Genomic DNA, 6,788 nt, shown 5'->3' on the forward strand with positions numbered 1-6,788 from the left:
TATCTAAAGCTATTAATGCTGACATCACAAATTGAAATCCCTCCCCAGGTGGGAAGGGCATATTTCCTGGCTCAATTTGAACCTCTGCTGACTTGGGTTTTTCACGGTTGTTTTTTTTGTTTTTCATAACTACTGCTGTAGTCTTCCTGTTAAATTCCCTTTGGATTTGCCCTATTCAGTATGAAGTTCATAATCTTTATTCTCTTTTCTTGTCCTCTATTTCCTTTACAGTTTCTGGAATTGCTGTCTCCTTGCTCCTTAGCCATATGGTTGTATCAAACTTCTTTTACATGCCATTTATGCCTTAAATGCAGTTTCCACATGCTTCATTTATTTGTTGACATGAATGACATTCCTGTCTCCTTGCTGTTGTTTCCCCCCTTTTGTTGTTTTGCCATTCTACTGTAATTTGTTTTAGACCTGCCTCTCGCATCTCCTTTGTACAACAATGGCAACATGCTACTGCTGAGAAGAAAGCTGAGCAGAAGAGAGAGTTCTTACCCAGATGGCCCCAGGGATGAAGCCATTGCACACTGTTGTACAGCTCTCTCAGCTGGACTAAGCCTAGCCCCATGTAAACCAAGATTAAAGCCTCAATCTAGGCTGTGTGGTAATTGATGGTGTAACTCTTACTGAATTCAAATTCAAACACACACAGCAGAGATCTACTAGGCTGGCTTGAAACCTTGTGGGTGTGATGGTGCAGTTGTCATCATGTCCCTGTGACATGCAGAGGAGAATCTGGTAAGAGACATCCCTTACAGTGAGCTGATTTTTATTAGATAGTTCAATAATGAAATCATTTGCAGGGCTAGTATCTAGATATCGCTAATAGTTAAATGCTGTAGAAAATAGGAAAGCCAGTGAATATCATGGGCTTTAATAGCTTGCTTACCTGTGATTTCTTCTCCTGTATTTTGTTCTCTGAAATTATGCCAAAATCCTGTATCAAGCAGCAGATACATACAGAATATAGATATACAGAAGAAGCAGGCACTTTTTTCACCAAGCACATAATAAAACTGTAGAATTTATTGGCACGTTATGTTGTGGTGGCCAAAAGTGTAAAGTATTCGGAAAAGGACTGAGCAAATTTATGCAAGGAAAGTCCACCAGATAGATCCCATGTCTGGCATGGAAAGTATTACTCAGCAGCAGGGAGATATTTTAGTGGAAATATCACAATGTATATGCTTTCCCTGCTCTGTTTTTTCCTGGATTTTTGATACACGATGCACATGGGGGCTGCACAGACCCTGGTGTGACCTTTTGGAGAATTTCTTATGCTGAGAAACTTGAGGAGGGTGGCCTAGGCTCTAATAGTTTGGTCATGCATTTCTGGGTTGATCATGCACTACTTACCTGACAGTACTTCTCTGTCAGAACAGCAAAAAGGAGCTGAAGACAAAACTGATTAGATATGTATGTGCACGTATATATATTCAAGACTAGTGATGTCTGTATATAATGGACAGTCTTACAGAGGGGCAGACTACACTCTGAAATTGTATGTGCTTGTAGGTCTTCCAATCATTCTGCAGGGAGCAGGCATGTAATTTAATAAAGGCACTGTTGTCAATCTTCCTTCCTTCCCAACTGGACTTTTTGTAATGCTTAAATATAATACAAAGGTAATTACTTTGCTTGGCATCTATAACAGAAGATGCATTTCAGGCTTTTAAAGTCAGAGAGAAAACAAAAGTGTAAATCAAAATAATTATTTAAGGAAATATGAATGCACTGAAAAGGAGGAGAAAAAATGAGAATGAAAGAAATTAATTTTAAAACCCTGTACTGTTTCATTCATTGGCTTAGAAATTAGCCCAGTGCTGAATCTCCAGTTGGTGCAATTTCATCGCAAAATTATTGGATGCTATTTCTTTTATCAATTGAGTATATGGCCTTTTGTCTGAGGGCTAATTCTTCTCTGAGCCTTAGCCAATGTATAGCCCTGGCCTCTCCCAGATTCTTTATGTTTGTGCCATCTGAACTCTTACGATAAATAAAATAATTTTTCATTTATTTGCAAAATAATTGACACAGGATTAAAAGGAGCATTTTAACACACAAAAATTAGTTTAAATGATTTCATTGTGTTCACAGGTGGTTAACACTCCTGGAAGTAATTGGATTTAGATAGCCTTGTTACATGGAAATTCAACATCTTTTCGGGTCTTTATATTACTCATTGGACATAAAGAATAGCTTAGCCTTCTTTTCTTAGTTTAATTATGACATTATATATTGCAAGGTGAACCTTCAGAATTTATGCCAACATTTTATTCAGTCCAGAAAGTAAACTTTCAGGATTTATGCCAACATTTTATTCAGTCCAACAACATTCACTTCATGTTCCTGTTTATTTCCTCATAATTTGTCTTCATGGAGCAATAGAAATACCTTTTCTTGCCAAATGCTTAGTTTGTATGGATAATTAAATTGACAGTAAAGGGCTAGCTTCACCTCTTCATTATTCAAGTCTTACTGAGTTGCAGCATTATTGATTCCAGTGGAATAATGCTGCAATTGCCCAGGAGTATGTGGTAAATCAGGCATTGGGTGCCCTTAATTTGTTAAGCACTTTTATAATATATTGCTAGGTCATCCGAGCCCTTAGAAACCCCAGTCCTGGTCCATGCTCCTGTTGTGCCACAAACTGTATTAGAAGACTGAGTCACATATTGTTGGCAGTGTTTTATTCCTTATTTCCATCCCTGTCTTTGTAAAAGTTGTTTCTTTTTTATCTGTCGAGTTTGATGAAAGCCAAACAGGGTCACTTCTCAGTAGGCAAAATGCCACTAAAGGAAATTAACTATTTGGAGCATTCCTTTGCTATGTAAATGTAAAATAAGGTTCATGACATGTAATGCACAAATTTCTGTGTCCTTTCACTCTTCTCCATGCGTGAAGACTGAACCTAGGAATTAACTTCAGATAAGTTTCCCAAAGTTTTCTGTGCTTTCCAGAAAATTATACCTGTTAATGGACAGTACTCAAGGAAACTAATTTCAAAAGGATAAACACTTCTATGTTGATCCCAATGAATTTTGCATAGGGGCTGAATCACTTAGGTTTAAAAGGTTTTAGGGGATTAAAATGTTGTGTGACATGGGCAGAGGGAACAGAGAGCTCAATGCCACAGTTTAGAGCTGAGTGCTATTATCTCTCCACATAGCAAGAGACTGATTAAGTGAGATATGCCCAGGTAATGTGAGAGTCATGCTTTAGAGGAAGACAATCTCAAGTCTTTCATAACCTGATCTGGAGAATAACTCCCTCCCGATTGCAGTTCTGGTGATCAGTCTCACCCTGGGCACCACACACAAGCTCAGCATTTGAGGAAGAAGTTTTTCTACTGTCTCTGAGCACCGGTCCATTAGAAGGTGCCAAAACTTTTTATGGGAAACACATGCAACCTTCCCTTCCTGGAATCCAAACCAAAGGGCACATCTGTCTAACTGCATGCACATCAGGAAAAAAATTCGGTCTGCATTTTTGACCTCACTGAGAGCCTAGCAACTGAGGGAATTAAAACAGAGTCCCTGGTGGTAATCAGCATGAGGCTGTTGCTGGTAAATGGAAGTTTTCTTCAAGAATACAAACTTCCATTTTCTCTCCTACTCTGCAGGCACATTTGGACTGTGCATTTTGATGTTTCTATCAAAGTTGAAACCATCCTGACAATGTAAAACCTTTGGTGAGATAAAAATTGGAAACAATATAGATATTTTTCTTAGCAAGTGCTTTTCATTTCAAAATTCTGAAGCATTTATGAATGACACCAATTTAATGACTGATACTAAAAGAGTCATTTCAGTAATCCACCTCAGGATCATTGAAATATCACAAATACCCAATATATAGTATTGGGTACAGCTCTACAGATATAACGTCTACTATTTCTGAAGACCCTCTAAAACTTGATATTCGACTGCCATTTGACTGCTGAGGTTGGGTTTTTTCTACCATTTTTATGCATTTCTACAGTAAGTAACAAGAGACATGATTAAGAAAGAGAAAGCTTTGCTTCAGAGAGAAGCTATCTGAAGGGTATCTGCAAAGGGAGAGGTAACAGAGAAATTGTATCTGTGCCACCATGCGTTAGGGAAAAATAACACCCATTTTTGAATTTGAAGAGGGAAATAGGCAGAAAAAGGTGTTGCGAATTTGTTAGCAAGAAAAACTGAACACTTAACCAGATGTTTCAAGTACCATGAATGCTGTTGTTTCATGCTGAGGAGAATGCTCACTCGGGGGATGCGTATGTCTGTAAGTGCCATTGATTTTGGAGATCACCGGGTAGTGGGTATCTGTCTGTATACATAGACACGCACCTGACTTACCGTGCATGCTAAAATGTCTGCCATCAGGCAGTGCAGTATTGAAAGAGAAGAGGTAATATTGTGGTTACAATCCAGAACTTCTTTCTTTATCTCTTACCGTTGTAAAATTCTTTATTGTCCCAGGCATATCACTTAATATGTCTGTGTCTTGGTTTCCTAGTCAAATCAAATAAATGTAACTACTGTGGTCTGGTAAGGAGAACTCTATGATACCAAGGTAAGACAGCAAGCTCCCATCTGGGGAGAAGGACAGGAGATACTAAAAAGTTGATCTTCAACTAGCTATGCTGGAGAAGACTGTTTTTAATAGGTGGATAAGTTACTAGTAAGACTGATTATCTAAAGTTATGTAGCTCAAGAATAAAATACAGCAATGCTTTCAGTTTTCAAATAGAAACAGTGTTAAAATTACATTAGCTACTGTGACGAACTGCCAGATTAAAATGTGAATTGCTAAGCAGGTGAGGTAGATTTGAATACTGAATGCTGATTTTTTTTTTCCCCCCCCTCTCGTGTTAGGATTTATTTCTCGAAGCATTTAGAACTAGTGAAGGAAGGTCTGAGAATTTTTTTAGAGTTGTTACTGGTGAGATTGATTACTTCATCTTGTTTTTTCTAACACCATACTGTTCAAACGAATTACCATACAAATCCAGTTCTGCATTTATGATGCATTAAAAGTCAAAAAAGGAATCATTCCAGTTATGTTTCTTCCTAAGTCTTGAGACCTTGCGTTAAAAAGCAATATGCGTAAAAGACATTGTTGTGCATACAGTACCACCCAGGTGTTAAGAAGTACCCTTAAGCTGCTCTTAATAACTTATCTAGTTCCTTGTTGAGATCTGTTACCCATTTTAATCAATGCAATGTTAGCCTCATTCAGGCTAAAATACAAAGATATTATGATTTGATCATACTAGTATGAAACTATTAGAAAGAGACTGTGTGCTTGCATTGCAGTCTCTGTGAACCCGTGGGAATATCCCCATCCACTGGGCTCTGAATAGCTGTTTCACTTTTCCCTTTGAGAGAGGAAAGGAAAGAACTTTTCCTCCTTGTGCTCGTTCTGGGAGTTCCACCATCTGCTTTGGGGACAACTTTCTTAGGCTGACACTGAACATATTTTAATAGCCCACCATCATGTGAGAAACTAAGCTCTTCCCTCAACAGCTCTCATCGGACTTGTCTTTCAGTCCATCTGACAACACCTACTCTTCGCAGGTTCGTATTTCAAAAGTGAACTAAGAGCTGCAGAGCCATTTTCAAAAGTAAACCCTTGGTTTGCACTTTCCTCCCCTGCAAACTCTTTCCCTGTTGGTTTGGAAATTGGCATTGGCAGCTGAGGGACAGACTCCTCTCAGCATACAGGGCTGCAAGGCTTCAGCAGTGAAAAGCTTCAGTACTGCAACACCTAAAGGATTGCTCAAGTTCCTGTCCTGCTGTCAATAGATAAGTATTTTCCACTTTCCCCTGATGTCTGGCTGCTTCATCAGCCCTTCATGTAGAAGATGTTTTGGACTGTTTTAAGGTACATTAGCGAGCTGGCTTGGCATGCAACAGCATAAGGATTAGGAAGGTCTAAGTGCCCCTTTTGAGCTTCCCTGCCCGAAGCTGACATTTTGGGCCATTACCTTTTGCAAACTGATCACTCTGTTCTCAGTCTGTATTCCCTACCTCCTCCTATCCTACAAAGTCAGGAGGACTTATCAGCTGCAAATGCTGAAAGACTGGAGGGGAAAAGTAATCAGAAAATGTTTCATTCACTATAATCTTAAAATTATCAGCATACTGATTTGGAACAAGTGTGACTGAGTGGCTGGGAAGCAAATGGGTATGTGATTCACATTTATAACCCAGCTTTTGTTGTAAACACTACAAAGATGCATTAATTAATGATAAAATCAAGGGAAATGTCTGGCAGGATCAATAGACAGAGACGGAGCGAGAGAGATTAGAGGAAAAGGTAGGCATTAATAAAATTAGACTGAACCTGAGGAAAAACAGACTAATATGTCCACTATGGAGGGCTAATCTAAAGCAAAACAGCCATAAAGTAGGAAGAGAGATGAATGCAATGAAAAGCAAGTGTCTGGAAAGCAGAAATGCTGTTTGATTTTATAATATGATGGGGTAGCATAAAGCAAAACATAAAATTACTCCATTCACATAGTCCATCCTCCAAACTAATCAAAAGATGCTTGTAGAGATATTTAAAAAGCTGATGCTACGGATCATGGATTAAATGTAAATAGGGTTAAGTTTTCAGTTCCTGTGGTTTTGGATTTCATTGTTTGAAAAAGATTTGCAGAATTTGAAAGGACTGGGGTAGGCAAAGTTATTTAAAGACATTAAAGTTTTGACTTACAAAAAAAAAGAAATTAAGACCTTAAAAGATTATCAGTGACATGACAACCATCCACAGTTGTCGAATGAGTGTTAACACGA

This window comes from Strix uralensis, chromosome 12 (genome assembly GCF_047716275.1).
Source record: "Strix uralensis isolate ZFMK-TIS-50842 chromosome 12, bStrUra1, whole genome shotgun sequence".
NCBI lineage: Eukaryota > Metazoa > Chordata > Aves > Strigiformes > Strigidae > Strix > Strix uralensis.